Source organism: Phyllobates terribilis, unplaced genomic scaffold, assembly GCF_046119375.1.
Source record: "Phyllobates terribilis strain yellow unplaced genomic scaffold, ASM4611937v1 Scaffold_1__5_contigs__length_1240528914, whole genome shotgun sequence".
NCBI lineage: Eukaryota > Metazoa > Chordata > Amphibia > Anura > Dendrobatidae > Phyllobates > Phyllobates terribilis.
Genome location: NW_027362761.1, coordinates 1,204,822,478 through 1,204,843,158, shown reverse-complemented (window position 1 = coordinate 1,204,843,158; position 20,681 = coordinate 1,204,822,478).

Genomic DNA, 20,681 nt, shown 5'->3' with positions numbered 1-20,681 from the left:
CCTCCACCTCCCCTTGTGCCACCACCTGACTCTGAATTCTGTTTAACATGTGCTCCAGCATGTAAATCACCAGAATAGTCATGCCGATAATGGCACCGTCAGCAAAAAACATCTTCGTCTCCATTTCAAAACTGTGCAGAAGGGTGCATAGGTCCCTGATCTGAGACCACTCCTCCAGAGTGATTTGCCCCACCTCTGGATCTCGTTGGCCCAGGCTATACGTCAGAACTTATTGCACCAGGGCTTGTCGGTGCTGCCACAGTCGCTGCAACATGTGCAGAATTGAATTCCACCGGGTAGGCACATCGCATTTTAGCCGGTGAAGTGGCAGGCCCAACGACTTCTGTAGAGATGTAAGTCGCTGAGCTGCGGGATGCGAGCGGCGGAAGTGAGCACACAGCGACCGTGCCCTCTGCAGAAGGCCATCTAGTCCGGGATAGTGGGCTAAAAATTGCTGGACAACCAGGTTCAACACGTGAGCCATACAAGGCACGTGTGTTACATTGCCCCGGCGAAGGGCCGCACCCAGGTTTGCAGCATTGTCGCACACGGCCTTCCCTGGTTTCAGGTCCAGTGGAGACAACCATTCTCGAAATTGGTTTTCCAGAGCTGACCACAACTCCTCAGCTGTGTGACTTACATTTCCCAGACATTTCAAAGTAAAAACTGCCTGATGACGTTGAGCCCTACTGCCAGCATAGTAAGGAGGTGTGCAGGATCCCTTCTGCACAGTTAGAAAGCTTGTGGCATGACCAGACAGGCTTTGGGTGCAGGTGGAGGACAGAGACGAGGTTGAGGAGGCAGAAGCAATGGAGGAACTTTGACATAAAGAGTATTGACGCACAACCCGTGGGGACGGAAAGACTTGGACAGCAGCCCCTTGTCCTGCTGTCACCATAGTTACCCAGTGCCTAGTCAGCGACATTTAACGCCCCTGTCCATGCCTACTCATCCAAGTTTCTGTGGTGATATGCACCCTGTCACACACAGAGTTTCCTAAAGAAGCGTGATGTTGTGTGCGACATGCTGGTGGAGCGCAGGCACACCTTTCTTTGAGAAGTAGTGCCGACTGGGCATCTGGTACTGGGGCATTGCAACGGACATAAGGTCTCGAAAATCCTCTGTGTCCACCAGGCGGAAAGGCAGCATTTCTGTAGCCAAGAGCTTGCAGATGGTGAAATTCAACCTCTTAGCTTTCTCATGGCTAGGAGGAAATTGTCTTTTACTTGTCCACATCTGAGGGACCGAGGGCTGGCTGTTGTGCTTAGACGGGGTTTATAAGGGTGTTCCCGACAAACTGCCGGTCTGTGAGGAAGATGCAGGCGGACATGTTAGGTTGCCTTGATCCAAAGGTGGTGCTATCGATGTCGGACAGCGCACAACACCAGCTGGTGTTACCACCTCCAAAGACAATGATGACCTGCAAATCACGCTGGCTGTTGCGGGTAAAGTGGTGGCAGGTCTGCGTCCCAAAACAGGTGTGACTGCTGTCCCCCCAGTCGCAGAGCATGAAGAGGCCGCAGATGCACAAGATGGGGTAGACGGTGGTTGGCCCGGCCGGCTAGGCCGCATTGTAGCACAGTGAGCTTCCCACTGCAACTTATGCTTCATGTCCATGTGCCGGCTCATGCATGAAGTACTCAAACTATGTATTTTTTGGCTTCTACTTAGCTTTTGCTGACAAATGTTACAGATAACACGAGTTGGGTCATCTTTATTGATCTGAAAAAATGCCCAGGCTATGCAGGGCTTAGCACCCATGTGACCTGAAGAGCCACCACGACTTGTGGTCAGAGACAGAGTTGTGTTTGAGGATGCAGTTGCTGACATGCTTCCAGTACTACGTCTCTGTCCAGGAAAGCGCAACCTGACCTCGTCATCACTAGCATCCTCCTTCACCTCCTCTGCTGACCTCATCTCTTGGCTGACTGTGATTTGACAGTAAGTGGGATCTCCAGCCTCATCATCTTCACCCTGTGTGTTATCACACCCGTCATCCTCAGAGCCAACCTCTTCCTGCCCTGACAAAAAACTAAAGTTGTCGCTCCAATCAGGTATTTGAGTCTCATCATCGTCTTCCTCCTTGTCTCCACCAACAGGAGTTACAGTTCGGGAATGAGGGTCTACATTATGATCAGAACCTTCTGCGTCTGGTCCTGGATCCGACTCATAAAGATTCTGGGCATCAGTGCAGATCATTTCCTCGTCTGGATTCACAGAAGCGCTGGAGCTGACCTCTGATTCCCAGGCTATAGTATGAGTAAACAGCTCTGCAGACTCAACCATCTGTTCTACCTCATACTCAGAGGGGCAGCTGGAGATTTGGGAGCTGTGAGGAAGTAAGTGCGATTGGGGTGACACCTCTATGGACTAGAGTATTTGTGATGTTGAAGTTGATGTGGAGGAGGGCCCACTTAACGGAGCACTTGATATCCGTTGAAGCACCTGCTGTTTTTGTGCCTCATCTGGAATTTGTAGCGATTGGCGTGGCCGTAATAAAGGGATCTTATCACATTGTCCGCTAAAAGAAGTAGACATTTTAATTTGGCTGGAAAATGGTCTTTCTTCTGCAGATGTTACTGTTGCTTTAACACCTACCCCACGGACACAACCTTTTTTCCCCTTCCCAACATGCCTATTCCCTTTTCCACCAGCAGCAGGCCTTTTTCCACTCATTTTGGTGGTTAACTAATTCACAACTCTGGAGTTGTTTGCACAAAAAAACAATGGATGGGAACCGAGCAGAGCTTAGTGGCTAAACTGTGGTATTAGGCCAAAACTATTGGCTGGGTTAGATGCAGAAGAAAATTATATTCAATTTGCAACCTGATGGAGGTCAGTATAGATGGACTAATAGAACAAGTCCCACACACTGCTAGAAGCCCAAATATTTTTTCAGAGCTAGATGCAGAAAAAAATTATATTCAATTTGCAACCTGATGGAGGTCAGTATAGATGGACTAATAGAAGAAGTCCCACACACTGCTAGAAGCCCAAATATTTTTTCAGAGCTAGATGCAGAAAAAAATTATATTCAATTTGCAACCTGATGGAGGTCAGTATAGATGGACTAATAGAACAAGTCCCACACACTGCTAGAAGCCCAAATATTTTTTCAGAGCTAGATGCAGAAAAAAATTCTATTCAATTTGCAACCTGATGGAGGTCAGTATAGATGGACTAATAGAACAAGTCCCACACACTGCTAGAAACCCAAATATTTTTTCAGAGCTAGATGCAGAAAAAAATTATATTCAATTTACAACCTAATGGAGGTCAGTATGGAAGGACTAATAGAACAAGTCCCACACACTTCTAGAAGCCCAAATATTTTTTCAGAGCTAGATGCAAATAAAAATTATTTTTAATTTGCAACCTGATGGAGGTTGCAACAGTTCAGGGAGGCGGAACCTCTAGAGCAACTATACAAAGGGGCAGTCCTTGTAAGGAAGCGGGTGGCTCCCAGGGAAGGCGGACAGGAGGTCACGGCAAATGACGGGGACAGTCTCTGGGAAAGAAGGCAGGAGGTCACGGCAAGTGACGGGGACAGTCTCTGGGTAAGAGGGCAGGAGGTCACGGTAAGTGATGGGGACAGTCTCTGGGTAAGAGGGCAGGAGGTCACGGCAAGTGACGGGGACAGACTCTTGACAGGCGGGTGGTCACGGCAAGTGACGGCTGAGCCTCCAGGTAGGCTAGCAGGCAGGTAGCAGGTGGACGCTCCCAGGTGAGCGGGCGAGAGTCTCTGGACAGGCATGTGGTCACAGCAGGTGACGGCTGAGCCTCAAGGTAGGCTAGCAGGCAGGTAGCAGGTGAGCGCTCCCAGATGAGCGGGTAAGAGTCTCTGGACAGGCAGGTGGTCACAGCACGTGACGGCGGAGCCTCCAGGTAGGCTAGCAGGCAGATAGCAGGTGAGCACTCCCAGGTGAGCGGGCGAGTGTCTCTGGACAGGCAGTTGGTCACAGCACGTGACGGCAGAGCCTCCAGGTAGGCTAGCATGCAGGTAGCAGGTGAGCTCTCCCAGGTGAGCGGGCAGACAGGTCCATAGACAGACTGGCAGGGCTGGTAGGCAGACTGTCGGACAGCAGGAATGTCAGCAGATAGACACGTATCAGGCAGGTATCAAGCAGGAAACTGGCAGGTAACTGGCAGGTAACTGGCAGATATCTGGTAAAGGGACCTGAGGGCTGAAGCAGAGTGATAGGCTATGCAACAACATTGCTCGGGCACTCCATTTTGGAGGAGGTGCCTTATATATGGAGAGGTCCTCCGGCCATTGGCCGGGGACTCCTTAGGACGGCGCGCGCGGCCCTTATAAGAGAGGGGGAGCGCGCGCCCTAAGCACAGTAGCCGGGAAGGAGCGCGCGCTGCCAGCAGAGCGGGAGGAAGACGCCGGGCACGGAGCGGAGAGGTGAGGGGAACAGCGTCCCTGCCTAGCAGGAGGCAGGGACGCCGATGCTACAGTACCCCCCCCTTTAGGCCCCCCCTTTTTTAGGCCAGACAGAAATTTATCAAGGATGAGAGGGGCATGGATGTTCTCCCGGGGCTCCCACGTTCTCTCCTCAGGACCAAACCCCTTCCAATCTACTAGAAAAAAGGTCTTTCCTCTTACCCTTTTGGTGGCCAGAATGTTCTCTACCTCAAACTCGTTTTCAGCAGAAACCGGAGCAGGAGGCGTACCTGTAGACTTGGAAAAAGAGTTACGTACCACGGGTTTGAGGAGAGATACATGGAAGGAGTTAGGGATCCGCAAGTTGGCCGCGAGTTTCAATTTATAGGCCACCGGGTTGATCTGTTTGATAACCTCCAGTGGGCCGATGAACCGAGGCCCTAACTTGTAGGAAGGAACCTTGAGCCGGACATACTTGGACGAGAGCCAGACTTTATCTCCAGGACGGAATTGTGGAGGATCCAGGCGTTTTTTTTCACCATGTTTTCTCATCCGCTCGGACGACTGAAGGAGTGCGGATCGGGAATTCTCCCAAATGGAGGAAAATTCGCTAACGAGGGATTCCGCAGCCGGATTGTCCACCAAGGTGGAGACGGGAAATGGGATCCAAGGATGCTGACCGAAGACTACAAAAAACAGGGATTTGGAGGAAGATTCGCTCTCGTGGTTATTGTAAGAGAATTCGGCCCATGGTAGGAGATCCACCCAGTCTGAAAGGTGGGCATTAACGAAGTGCCAGAGGTAACTGGTCAGGATATAATTGATCCGCTCCACTTGACCATTGGACTGTGGGTGGTAAGCGGAGGAGATATCCAGGGTGAAGTCTAGCAGCTTACATGTGGCTCTCCAGAAGCGTGAGGTGAACTGAACCCCATGATCCGACACGATGTGGAGGGGCAGGCCATGGAGACGGAAGATGTGGCGGATAAAGTCTTGAGCCAGCTCGGGTGCAGACGGGAGGCCCGGCAGGGGAATGAAGTGAGCCATCTTGGAAAAGTGGTCAGCGACCACCCAAATGACCGTACAACCGGCAGAGACAGGGAGATCTGTTATAAAGTCCATAGCTATATGCTGCCAGGGGGCAGCAGGTACTGGAAAAGGAAGGAGGCGACTGGCTGGCAGGTGTCTCGGAACCTTGCTGCGGGCGCAGGACACACAGGCAGAAACAAAGTCTATTACGTCCTTGTGCAGGGTAGGCCACCAGTAGTGCCGGGTAATAAGCTGGAGGGTCTTTTTCTGACCGGCGTGGCCAGCTTGCTTAGATGAGTGACTCCAGTGTAGGATCTTCTCCCGATCAGGTACAGTTACGAACGTCTTACCGGGAGGGAGACGATTTAGATTCACGGGGGCCACCTGCATTACTCTGGCGGGATCGATGTTGTGTTTAGGTTCCTCCTCGAGATCAGACACCAGGAAGGATCGGGACAAGGCGTCAGCTTTGATGTTTTTGTCAGCCGGGCGAAAATGAAGAACGAAATCAAAGCGAGCAAAAAACAAGGACCACCGGGCTTGGCGCGGGTTAAGTCTCTGGGCACTCTGGAGGTAAGCCAAGTTCTTGTGGTCCATGTAAATTATTACCGGGTGAAGAGCCCCCTCGAGCAGGTAACGCCACTCCTCTAGTGCCAGCTTAATGGCCAATAACTCTCGGTCTCCTATAGAATAGTTGCGCTCAGAAGAGGAGAAGAGTTTGGAGAAGAAGCTGCAAGTTACCATTCTTCCGGAAGACGACTTTTGGGTAAGTACCGCTCCGGCTCCGGAGGAGGAGGCGCCAACTTCCAGGAAGAATTGTTTGTTGCCGTCCGGGCGATGCAGCATCGGGGCGGAAGAGAAAGCCTGTTTTAAGGAAAGAAAGGCTTCCTCTGCTTCGGGCGGCCATTCTCGGGGATTAGTGCCCTTACGGGTGAGCGCAGAGATTGGGGCAGTCCAGGAAGAGAAGTGCGGTATGATGAGGCGGTAGTAGTTGGCGAAGCCCAGGAACCGCTGAATAGCCTTCAACCCCTCTGGTCGAGGCCACTTCTGGATGGCAGACAGTTTCTCAGGATCCATTCATAGGCCGGTCTGAGAGATTATGTAGCCCAAAAATGGAAGCGAGGTCTGCTCAAAGAGGCACTTCTCATATTTAGCGTAGAGGTGGTTCTGCCTGAGCCTGAGCAGGACCTGACGAACATCCCTCTGGTGAGTGAGAAGATCCGGAGAGAAGACCAAGATGTCGTCCAGGTACACCACTACGCAGGAGTAGAGAAGGTCCCAGAAGATGTCATTGACCAACTCTTGAAAGACGGCAGGAGCATTACAGAGACCAAAGGGCATTACCAGGTATTCATAGTGGCCGTCCCGGGTGTTGAATGCAGTCTTCCATTCATCCCCCTGACGGATACGGACCAGGTTATAGGCCCCATGGAAGTCCAGCTTGGTGAAGATTCTAGCCCCCCTCAGACGGTCAAATAATTCCGGAATGAGCGGAAGGGGGTATTTATTCTTCACCGTGATCTGGTTAAGGCCTCTATAGTCTATACAGGGACGGAGTGAGCCGTCCTTCTTTTTAACGAAGAAGAAGCCTGCTCCCGCCGGGGAGGTAGATTTCCGGATAAATCCCCGGGCCAGATTCTCCTCAATATATTCAGACATGGACCGGGTCTCAGCAGCGGACAAAGGGTAAATACGCCCACGGGGAGGAGTAGCGCCGGGTATCAGGTCGATTGGGCAGTCGTATGGTCTATGAGGGGGTAATGTCTCTTCCTCCTTTTTATTAAAGACGTCCGCATAAGACCAATAGGGAACCGGAAGTCCAGGTAGATTGGCTGGGGTAGGAAAAGAACCGACAGGATGGACGGGAACTAAACAAGTCTTATGGCAGTCCTCTCCCCATCGAAGGACTTCTCCGGTCTGCCAATCAAGCATGGGTGCATGTTTCTGAAGCCAAGGTAGGCCTAGCAAGAGGGCGTGAGAGAGTCCAGGCAGAACATGAAAGAAGATGCTCTCAGAGTGCAGCATTCCCACCTGCAGAGTAATGGATTCGGTGATGAGATGGATGGGACGTGGTTAGAGGCCCCCATCCACGGCAGCGACAGATAAGGGTGCAGCCAGAGGTTTGGTGGGAATGCGGTATTTCTCTACCAGGGACTGAGAAATGAGATTTCCGGCAGCTCCAGAGTCAAGTTGGGCTAGTTCAAAATAAAGGTTCTCCCCGCAGATGATAGAGACCGACAGAAACAGAGATGGAGAGGGTTTACTCTTGTCTAGGATGACCTCTCTGAGCGATCCTAGACACAGGCGTTTCCCGACCTCTCCGGGCAGGAACGGATCCGGTGCTCCTTACTGCCACAGTAGAAGCAGCTCCCCTCAGCTCGGCGTAACTCTTGACGGGTTTTGACCATCTTGGTCTGGTTGACCTGCATAGGCTTGGGTGAGTGCACCTGGGGAGTAGCGGGAGAAGAGAAGGGTTTCTGAAAGGTAGGGGCTAGACGTGGAAACCTCCTCTCACGGGTGACCTCTTTGGCGCGCTCCTGGGACCGGATGTCAATCCGCGTGGCAAGAGTTATTAAGTCGTCGAGAGTGGTAGGAATGTCCCGACCGGCGAGTTCATCTATAATACGGCGGGACAGACCCTCCCAAAAGACAGACACCAGGGCGTCATTATTCCAGGCCAGCTCCGAAGAGAGGGTACGGAACCGTATGGCATATTGGCCCACTGTGAGGTCTCCTTGACGGAGGCGTAGCAGAGATGATGCGGATGAGGTCTTCCTTCCTGGTTCGTCGAAGACTTTCCGGAAAGCCGTGAGAAAGGCTGGCAGATTGGACACCAGGGGGTCTCCTCTCTCCCATAGAGGATTTAGCCAAGCCAGTGCCTCCCCCGTGAGATGGGACATGATGAAGTCTAACTTGGCTCGGTCGGTGGAAAACTGGTGTGCCAACAGTTCGAAGTGCACAGTGCACTGGTTAATGAAGCCCCGGGCATGGCAGGGATCTCCGCCAAAACGAGGAGGAGCGGAGAGGCGGGGACTGGGAAGAGATGCCATAGTGTTGATGGGCAGCGGCGGTTCCCGGGGGAGTTAGTGTGCGAGTGGAGGAAGCTCCGGGTGAGGTAGTCAATGTGTCCAGGCGGGAGTTAACACTACGCAGGTGACTCAGGATGGACTCCTGTTGGGACCTCTGACGGGAAAGATCATGACATAGGTCCGAGAGCGAGGGAGCTTGGGTGCCACCGGGTTCCATGGCCCGAGCAAACTGTAACGGGTCTGGGAGGTGGAACCTCTGAGCAACTATACAAAGGGGCAGTCCTTGTAAGGAAGCAGGTGGCTCCCAGGGAAGGCGGGCAGGAGGTCACAGCAAGTGACGGGGACAGTCTCTGGGTAAGAGGGCAGGAGGTCATGGCAAGTGACGGGGACAGTCTCTGGGTAAGAGGGCAGGAGGTCACGGTAAGTGACGGGGACAGTCTCTGGGTAAGAGGGCAGGAGGTCACGGCAAGTGACGGGGACAGTCTCTTGACAGGTGGGTGGTCACGGCAAGTGACGGCTGAGCCTCCAGGTAGGCTAGCAGGCAGGTAGCAGGTGGACGCTCCCAGGTGAGCGGGCGAGAGTCTCTGGACAGGCATGTGGTCACAGCAGGTGACGGCTGAGCCTCAAGGTAGGCTAGCAGGCAGGTAGCAGGTGAACGCTCCCAGGTGAGCGGGTAAGAGTCTCTGGACAGGCAGGTGGTCACGGCACGTGACGGCAGAGGCTCCAGGTAGGCTAGCAGGCAGGTAGCTGGTGAGCGCTCCCAGGTGAGCAGGTAAGAGTCTCTGGACAGGCAGGTGGTCACAACACGTGACGGCAGAGCCTCCAGGTAGGCTAGCAGGCAGGTAGCAGGTGAGCGCTCCCAGGTGAGCTGGTAAGAGTCTCTGGACAGGCAGGTGGTCACAGCACGTGACGACAGAGCCTCCAGGTAGGCTAGCAGGCAGGTAGCAGGTGAGCGCTCCCAGGTGAGCGGGCAGACAGGTCCATAGACAGACTGGCAGGGCTGGTAGGCAGACTGTCGGACCGTAGGAATGTCAGCAGATAGACAGGTATCAGGCAGGTATCAAGCAGGAAACTGGCAGGAAACTGGCAGGTAACTGGCAGGTAACTGGCAGTTATCTGGTAACGGGACCAGAGGGCTGAAGCAGAGTGATAGGCTATGCAACAACATTGCTCGGGCACCTCCATTTTGGAGGAGTTGCCTTATATATGGAGAGGTCCTCCGGCCATTGTCCAGGGACTCCTTAGGACGGCGCGCGTGCCCCCTTTAAGAGAGGGGGAGCGCGCGCACACGCCATAAGCGCAGTGGCCGGGAAGGAGCGCGCGCTTCCAGCAGAGCGGGAGGAAGACGCCGGGAACGGAGCGGAGAGGTGAGGGGAACAGCGTTCCTGCCTAGCAGGAGGCAGGGACGCCGACGCTACAGTGGTCAGTATAGATGGACTAATAGACCAAGTCCCACACACTGCTAGAAGCCCAAGTATTTTTTCAGAGCTAGATGCAGAAAAAAATTATATTCAATTTGCAACCTGATGGAGGTCAGTATAGATGGACTAATACAACAAGTCCCACACACGGCTAGAAGCCCAAATATTTTTACAGAGGTAGAAGCAGATAAAAATTATTTTTAATTTGCAACCTGATGGAGGTCAGTATAGATGGACTAATAGACCAAGTCCCACACACTGCTAGAAGCCCAAAAATTTTTTCAGAGCTAGATGCAGATAAAAATTATTTTTAATTTGCAACCTGATGGAGGTCAGTATAGTTTGACTAATAGAACAAGTCCCACACACTGCTAGAAGCCCAAATATTTTTTCAGAGCTAGATGCAGAAAAAAATTATATTCAATTTGCAACCTGATGGAGGTCAGTATAGATGGACTAATAGACCAAGTCCCACACACTGCTGGAAGCCCAAATATTTTTTCAGAGATAGATGCAGAAAAAAATTATATTGAATTTGCAACCTGATGGAGGTCAGTATAGATGGACTAATAGAACAAGTCCCACACACTGCTAGAAGCCCAAATATTTTTTCAGAGCTAGATGCAGAAAAAGATTATATTCAATTTGCAACCTGATGGAGGTCAGTATAGATCGACTAATAGAACAAGTCCCACACACTGCTAGAAGCCCAAATATTTTTTCAGAGCTAAATGCAGAAAAAAATTATATTCAAATTGCAACCTGGTGGAGGTCAGTATAGATGGACTAATAGAACAAGTCCCACACACTGCTAGAAGCCCAAATATTTTTTCAGAGCTAGATGCAGAAAAAAATTATTTTCAATTTTGCATCCTGATGGACGTCAGTATAGATGGACTAACAGAACAAGTCCCACACACTGCTAGAAGCCCAAATATTTTTTCAGAGCTAGAGGCAGATAAAAATTATTTTTAATTTGCAACCTGATGGAGATCAGTATAGATGGACTAACAGACCAAGTCCCACACACTGCTAGAAGCCCAAACATTTCTTCAGAGCTAGATGCAGATAAAAATTATTTTTAATTTGCAACCTGATGGAGGTTAGTATAGATGGACAAATAGAACAAGTCCCACACACTGCTAGACGCCCAAATATTTTTTCAGAGCTAGATGCAGAAAAAAATTATATTCAATTTGCAACCCGGTGGAGGTCAGTATAGATGGACTAATAGAACAAGTCCCACACACTACTAGAAGCCCAAATATTTTTTCAGAGCTAGATGCAGAAAAAAATTATATTGAATTTGCAACCTGCTGGAGGTCAGTATAGAGGGACTAATAGAACAAGTCCCACACACTGCTAGAAGCCCAAATATTTTTAAAGAGCTAGAGGCAGATAAAAATTATTTTTAATTTGCAATCTGATGGAGGTCAGTATAGATGGACTAATAGAACAAGTCCCACACACTGCTAGAAGCCCAGATATTTTTTCAGAGCTAGATGCAGAAAAAAATTATATTCAATTTGCAACCTGATGGAGGTCAGGATAGATGGACTAATAGAACAAGTCCCACACACTGTTAGAAGCCCAAATATTTTTTCAGAGCTAGATGCAGAAAAAAATTATATTCAATTTGCAACCTTATGGAGGTCAGTATAGATGGACTAATAGAATGATGCTATGCCCAAAATGTTTTACTTCACTAGGTGCAGTAAAAAAATTGGTATTCTATACACAGGTGGTGTAGCTTGCAACACAGATAGGCTACTCCACTTAGTAACACACTCTGCAATAGGCCAAAAAGGATTAGCTTTGCTAGATGTAGCCAAATGCTGTGAAAAAAACTTGCACAGCACTGGCACAGACCTGCCTGGCAAAAACTGATAGGAACTGATGTAACTTAGTCCTGAAAAGGACTGCAATTACAATTAGTCTTTACTCCCAACCTATTTATTTAAGAGCACAGACCTGCCTGATAAAAGTCGTAGAAAATGCTATAACCTAGTCCTTAAAAGGACTGCAATCACAACTATTCCCTACTCCCAAGCTATCTGTAGATTTCTGCGAAAATTGGCTTTAAATTAACAAGGTATAGCGCACACAGCAACAGCGGTGCCGTCTAACATGCAGCTGCAGCAGTGAGAAAATGGTGGCGACGGGAAAAATGGCTGGGTCTTATAGGGCAAGGACATGTGACATACACTGCCAATGACACATGCCCTTGCTTGTGTGAAAAAAAGCAGTTCGCTCCGTGTGTGCGCTGCTGATAGGCTGACAGATTGCACCTCCCCACTGTAAATGCGGGAAAGAGAAAAAAAAATGGAGATCTTCATTATTCCTGCAGAGATCCATCCCCTGCCCCTCCCCCCGCCCCACTGTACACTCAAACTGCGTATTAACAATAATTTTCATCATTACTGAGAAAAAATTCAGTTATGATTTTGTTGCACGAACCATTATCGAACATAACCTCGAACAGCCGAATTTTTCTCAAATCGTTCGTGTTCGCCGAACGGCTCGAACACCGCCCAAAACAGCTAGAATTTGAGATTGGCGAACAGTTCGAGTCAAACAACGCTCATCTCTAATTGTGAGTCGTAAAAGTGGCGTAATACCTCAGGCAACATTGCTGACAACAGTGACCTGGGCATCAGAAATGCTTCCAGGGGTCCTCCACATGCTGTTCCCATGTCATTTGAGCACTGTTCCCATAGATTTGGGCAATTTTTTGGCCCATTGCAGACTGCGGGGAGAGCCGCTGGAAAATGCTCGAGTTTCCCATGGAATTACATTGGGCTCATTACTTGAACCGACCCCTCGAGCATTCCAATTTGCTCGAATCGAACAATGAGTACCCAAGCATTTTACTGCTCTCTCATCACTAATCCTACTGTGTTTTTATTTATTTATTTATTTATTTTTTTCGTCTCTTCAAATGTGTATTGGAGTGCGTCCTAATTTTTGGCAGCCCTTGAAATTGTTGCATATGCAATAACAGTATAGGAGACACACTCCTTATAATGGGAAGGACAATTCAAATAAATTCTATATTCTAGAATATTAACTGTCTTATTTGAAATTTTTTTTACGTGTGAGGTATCACAGTACGGATATCATATTACACCGATCCGGCCAGGTATTGTTGCCTTATACTGCGTGCTGCTGCTGCTCAAAAAAAATTTAAAACCTATTCTATTCCCTATCGATAACGCTGTTAGATGCATTTACAATAGGGACAGGTGCTCCTAGGTGGTATCATCAACAGCTACAGATGAGTTTTCATTCGCATAAATGTCTTCCACAGTCCATAACTTTATTTTTTTCATTTATTTTGCCTTATATACAAGTCATTACCCTGGAAAGAAGGTTTCTTAACATTTCTTTCCATTTTAGCTTGTTTTTTTAATGTTTTTTTTGTCTGTCCGCAAAAGTGACATCATTTGTCAGCGACCAAGTGTCAATTGCTTCAACAAAACAGAGGTGGCTAACATTAAAAGGAGTGGAATATTTGGCACGCTCTATAAAATTTCTGTATTATTATGGCAATCATATGAATCACGTGTGTTTGATCATTGAAAAAAGTTCCTCTGCTCCCACAATACAGTAATATGAATAAAACTAAAAAAATCTGGCTGTATTCTGCGAACAAGCAAATTGAGCTGTAAAATGGTGTACACTGACACACTGCTACAATCTATAAATGGAGGACAATATTTTTCACGTTCACTACAAATGGGTGGAATTGAACCGCAATTATATGTGATACACCAGACAGAGAACCACGGTTTTAAATAGCAGGCCTGTAATTTATTAATATTATTCTACACAGAGACCTAGTGTGAATAGATTGACCGACACACTGTAACGAAATGAAAATGGAAGAAATGGCTGATTTTGGAAGAACACTCTTATGAGTGATATGTCTGACAGAGATCCATGGTTTTAAATAGCAGGCCTGTAACAATGCAACAGAATGGAAAAGGAGGCCAATATTTTCCACGTTCAGTTCAAATTTCTGGATTTTTATCGCTGAAATATGGAAGAGATCTGGCTGCATTCTGCAGTGATAATAAGCAAATGGAGCAGAAAAATGGTGTACTCTGGGTTGCTTTTTAAGAAAATAACCAAGATTAAGATAAAAAAATATTTGCCCTGGTGCCTGATATCTGGGGCTATGTCTACGAATATCTGCAATTATTACAGCAGTAGATAGGACGTTCAATGGACCCTCTTGCGCTATATGCACTGCAGTCTGCCACATACACTGCCTGCCTGCCTAACTCATGCCTAAAGCTGATTACATGCAGCTGGATTAGTCCTCAGAAGGACAGTTAGTTCACATGGATCTATAATATAACCAATGATGTGTCCTTCTGTCCGAAGCCTCTATAGACTGAGCATGCACATTGTGATGCCATGACGACCCCTCTGTATTCTCATTACATTATATATACAGCACACAGCGTAAGTGAGTACACCCCCTGTATTAACAATTCAATAGATATAAAGCAATCAGCATAAGTGAATACACCCCCCTGTATTATCAGTACTCTATATACACAAGCGGTCAAAATTGTTGGTACCCCTCGTTTAATGAAAGAAAAACCCACAATGGTCACAGAAATAACTTGAATCTGACAAAAAGTAATAATAAATTAAAAATCTATGAAAATGAACAAATTAAAGTGAGACATTGCTTTTCAACCCTGTTTCCACTGAATTTTTAAAAAATTAAACTCCGGAAATGCTCGCCGAGTTTATCAAACACCGTGATGCTCAGGCGAGTATCGAGCAGTTCCGAGCAAATTCGCTCATCACTAGAGATGAGCGAACATTTCATTGTTCGGTTCGGGAAAGTTCGACGAACAAATAGACACTCGCCAAATTTATTCGTTGAATATTCGACGAACATTTACGAATCCCATAGGAGTCAATGTGGGGACCAAAAAAAAATCCATATACAACACCTACAAACAAGCCCAAAAACCTGTCAAAACACATCAAATTAGGTGTAGATACTAGGGAAGTGCCATCAATTGACCCAGAGTAGAAGTACTGTAATTATTATTCCTATGACAGCCACATTTATTCCATGGTGCTTCACATGTCAAAAGGGGTCACCGACTGGTAAAAGAGGAGAGAGGACCCTGCCTGCGAGGGCGCACAAACAATCTGCAAGGGATGCGGGAGGATACAGTAAGTCAGGGTACAGCAAGTAGTGCAACACTATGCTGGAGCGAGGGTTACCGCAGATTGTACGCTTGTCACAAAAAGTGGGTCTTACTCCACATTTACAAACATTAGTGTCAGACACCATCAAAGTGGCATAGATTTCACCAGAGTAGAAGTAGTTTAATGGAGACAGAAACCTTTTCCACTACAGACAAACCCAATAGATGGAGACTCAATCAGGATTCTCCACATTTCCAAAAATTAGTGGCAGACACCAGCAAAGTGGCATCAATTTCACTACCGTACAAATAGTATAATTAGGACCGACACCACTTCCAGGACAAACAACCTAGGAGATGGAGACTAAACACGATTGTTCACATTGCCCTAAATGAGGGCCTAACACAAGTGATGAGCGAGCACTAAATGCTCAGGTACTCGTTGTTGGAGTCTAGCAAATTGGAATGCTCGAGTGCTCAGTCCGAGTAATGAGCCCAATGTATGTCTATGGGAAACGTGAGCATTTTTCCAGCAGCTCCACCCGGCAGTCTGCAGAGGGCCTAAAAATTGCCCAAATCAACGGGAACAACGGGATGGGATTGATGCTCAAATGACATGGGAACCGCATGGGGAAGACCCCCAGGAAGCATTTCTGACTCCCAGGTCACTGCTGTCAACAACGTTGTCAGAGGTATTACGCCACTTTTACGGGCTCACAATAAAACATACAAAAACAAAACCAAAATGGACTTTCCTGGAAAATATGTTAAGGAACATCCTTTCCAGGGTAATGACTTGTATATAAGGCAAAATAAATAACCAAAACCAAAATTGCTCCTCCACACCTTGGGCTATGTTCACACGTAGAGTTTTTGATGAGTTGTTTCACTTTTGCATTGCTTTCAACCATGACAAAGGCATTCACCAGAACTTGTAATTTTAACATTTTACTACCTTATTTGGCCATGTGGTGTGTGACACATCATCAGACACATCCTGTTTCATTTATGATGGAGGGACACTGATCCGCACAAAGGCTATTTTTATAGGGCGATCAGGGGGGCCCTTACTATTCTTAAAGGGCCAGGAGTCGGCCCTCACTATTGTTAGAGAGTCATCAGCCGGCTATCCTTTGTTGTTCCCATTATTAACGAGTGGGTCTTCTATACTGTTATTGTGTATGCAGTGACTGCTGTTATGTACTGCAACTTAGAACTTTGGAATAGGAGGGAAAAGCTGCCCCTGCATTGAAACTCAGCTTAACCCTACGCTGGAGTGGGTGCCCTATTCCTTATGAATTGCCCTACGAAAACTCCTGCACTGAACTCAAAAGAAGACCTGCAGGATGGGGAAAGGGGTCCCTAAAAGATCTAAGGACTGGGAGCAAAAGCAGGAGACCTCCTAACAGAAAAGTTAGTTGCAGAAACAAAAAATAAAGGAAACAAAACTGGTGTAACAAGAAGTCCCAGGAGAACAATAGTCCAAAGCAAGAAGAACTAAGCAAGGCTACTTAGCCAGAGCAAGAGCAATAACACTGATGTCCAGCAGGGAATGGGAGCCAGGTGCTGGGTAATAAAGAGTTCAGACACCACGTGACATAGAAACCCAGAATCAGAGGAAAAGACTAGAAGCCAGCAAACCACAACAAGATGACCGATAGTAAAACAAAATAGATCTTAACAACTCCAATGGCTGCCAAAATTTGGAGGAACTCCAATGCCCCTTGCAAAAGACGTAGAGGTCTGAGGGCCTCCTGAAAATAATGTTCCCATTATTAGGACGTGGGTCTCCCATACGGTTTGCCTGTGCAGTGAAGCAAAGGCTGCCAAAATTTGGAGGAATTTCATTGCCCCTTGCAAGAAACATTGAAGTCGGAGGGACTCCTGCAAAAAATGCTCCCATTATTAGGAAGTGGGTCTCCCATACTGTTTGCCTATGCAGTGAAGCAATGGCTGGCAAAAATTTGGAGGAACTCCAATGCCCCTTGCAAAAGACATTGTTTTCAGGAGGCCCTCTGACCTCTATGTTCCCATTATTAGGAAGTGGGTCTCCCATACTGTTTGCCTATGCAGTGAAGCAACTGCTGTCAAAAATTTGGAGGCACCTCAATGCCCCTTGCAAGAGATATAGAGGTCAGAGGGCCTCCTGAAAACAATGTTCCCATTATTAGGAAGTGGGTCTCCCATTCTGTTTGCCTATGCACTGAAGCAATGGCTGCCAAAAATTTGAAGGAACTCCAATGCCCCTTGCAAGAGACGTAGATATGTTTATATGGTACATATGGTGGAGATATGGTGGTGGAGGAACAGGATGAGGAGAAGGAGGAGCACAAGAGCAAATAGACAAAATCAGGAAGTGTATACCCATGTCTAGGTGTGAAGACAGAGGTGCATGCGAATAGAGTTAGACCTCCCAAAAAAAGACATTGAATTTGAGTTTATGTTACGTTGCTATCATTCGGTGGTGTTGAGAAGTCTGGCCCAATCCAGCCCTTGTTCATTTTTATAAGAGTCAGCCTGTCAGCATTTTCAGATGACAGGCGGATGCACCTATAGGTTATAAATCCACCAGTGGCACTAAAAACCCGCTCTGAAAAAATGCTAGTGGCAGGGCAGGCCAGGACCTCCAAGGTGTAGAGAGCCAGTTCATGCCACATGTCCAACTTGGATACCCAAAAATTCACACTTATTGATTACCTATAGGTTTCATCTTTTTAACCAATTTTCAGTATATGGTACGACACAATTTCTCATTAAAATATCATTCAAATTATTACTACATTTATATGTAATTAAAGGTTGTCGTCCCTCTATTTCAGGGAAATCTTTATCTGCTTCAATTACATGCCAGTTCTTTTTTTATGGCAGATCTTATTAACCTATTCATTGAAAATAAATCTCTTGACCATCTTTTTTCTATTGTTCTGTCTTATTAGGTCTTTTTGCTGAAAAACACTGACTATTTTTTGCCTCCTCTAAAATGTGCTCTGGATATCCTCTCTTTAAAAAATTCTGTTTTAACTCCTGAGTTTGTGATTTTACGTAGGCGGAGATATTGACTGAAGGGAAGCGACTTCTTTACATGGTTAGGATCAAAACTCTTATAATGGAGGAGTGAATTTGTAGAAGTAATTTTCCTAAAAACCTCTGTATACAAATAGCCATTTTATATTCAAAATTTTATATCCAAAAAATCTTATACCATTCCCCCAAATAATGACGTGAAACGCATATTCATATCATTGGCAGTATTTAAACAATTAACAAATTCTGAAAATAATTCTTGTGAGCCAGCCCATACTATGAATATGTCGTCCATATGTTCTACTAACAGGATATCTAAGGAAAAATCTTTCTTCGGGCAGAGCACCTGCTGATTAGCGATCCCTGGCTATTTGTGAGTGACGCTCATTGGAATGCAAAAAGGTATGCGATTGGAATAAGTGCCGATTTTTCTGTTTATTTGCAGTGCGTTATTTTGCTTTTGAAGCCCTGAGATTATTTATGAGGGCATCCAACAATGCCTGCAAAAATGACTACTGACAGAATAGGTGCAAGAGCATTTCTTTACCAAATGGGCACCTGGTGTTGAATTGCTCATGTTCATATATTATAGTTCAAATGGTCAATTTTGTTTGGTCTTTGTGCCACATAATTTCAAACAAGAAGACACATAATTTCAAACAATTTCAGGTGCGGCTGCAAGAATCTGAAAAAACAGAGGTAAGTTATTTGCTTTTGACTGTGCTTTTGGATAGTTTTCGGTTTCCACAAGTCAGGCTAATGTTTCCACTAGCAAGCATGAGAACATAGTGGTTGTCACAGCTGTAAGGGTAAGAGTGGTCCTACTTGTCCAAACTAGAGATGAGCAAACCTTTCAAGGTTCGGTATGGTTCTGATCGTCGAAAGTCCTGATGTTAGCAGAACTATTCACCAAATGGTTCGACGAACATATCCGAACATCATAGAATTCAGTGGGAGGCGAAACCAACTGCATAGACAACACCTTCAGGGGGTCCCAAAAGCTGCCAAAACAGCTCAAATTAAGGACAGACACCAAGAAAAGTGGCATCAATTGACCTAGAGTACAAACAGTATCAATATTATTATTATTATTATTTATTATGATACCATTTATTCCATGGCACTTTACATGTGAAAAGGGGTATACATAGCAAGCAACAAGTATAGTAATCTTGAACAAAAATGAGTCACTGACTGGTATGGGAGGAGAGAGGACCATGCACGTGAGGGCTCACAGTCTTCAAGGGATGAGTGAGGATACAGTAGGTGAGGGTAGAGCTGGTCATGCAGCAGTATGGTGGAGCGAGGGTTGCTGCAAGTTGTATGCTTGTCGAAAAAGGTAGGTCTTCAGGTTCCTTTTGAAGATTTCCATAGTAGGCGAGAGTCTAATATGTTGGGGTAAAGAGTTTCAAAGTAGGGGAGATTCATGAAAGAAATCTTGTATGAGATTATGGGAAGAGGAGATAAGAGGGGAGTAGAGAAGGAGATCTTGTGATGATCGGAGGTTGCGTGCAGGTAAGTACCGGGATACAAGGTCACAGATGTATGGAAGAGACAGGTTTTAGATGGCTTTGTATGCCAAAGTTGAGGTTTTGAACTAGAGTCTTTGGGCAATGGGGAGCCAGTGCAGGGATTGACAGAGGGGAGAAGCTGGGGAATATCGGGTGACAGGTGGATTAGTCACCCAGCAGAGTTTAGGATATGTTAGAGGGGTGTGAGAGTGGTAGAAGGGAGGCCACAGAGCAGGAGGTTGCAGTAGTTGATGCTGGAGATGATGAAGGCATTCACTGGTGTTTTTTCGATTCTTGGTTGAGGAATGTGCAGATCCAGGAAATATTTTGGAGTTGGAGTTGGCAGGAAGTGGAAAGGGCTTGGATCTCAGGTTTGAAGATGAGATCAGAGTCAAGCTTACGGGACTGGGGAGAGTGGGCAGATATTGACTTTGATGGATTGGGGGAGTTGAATGAGATGGTCGAAAGATGACGAATTCAGTTTTATCCATGCTAAGTTTTAGAAATCTACCAGAGAAGAAAGATGAAACAGCGGACATATATTGTGGGATTCTGGTTAGTAAGGAGGTGATATCGGGTCCAGAGAGTTAGATCTGTGAGTCAAGAGCATAGAGGTGATACTGAAAGCCACTAGACTTTATGAGGTGTCCCAGGCAGAAAGTGTAGATGGAGGAAAGCAGGGGTCCTAAAACTGAACCTTGGGGGACACCGACAGATAGGGGGTGAAATGAGAAGGTGGTGTGTGAGTGAGAGGCATTAAATGTCCGGTTTGTTAAGCATGAGGAGATCCAAGATAGGGCCAAGTCTATGATGCAAAGAGATGAGAGAGTCTGTAGTAAGAGGGAATGGTCAACTGTGTCGAAAGCAAATGACAGGTCCTCCAGGAGGTGAACAAAGTTGTGTCACTTGGATTTGTCTGTTAGCGTGTCGTTGGTGACTTTAGTCTAGGCAGATTCAGTAGAATGGTGCAATCAGAAGCCAGATTGTAAGCGGACAAAGAGGAATCAGGAGGAGAGGTGGGAGGAGAGTTCAAAATGGACGTTCGGCTTCAGTAGTTTTGAAGCATAGGGGAGACGTGATATAGGCTGATAATTAGACACAGAGAA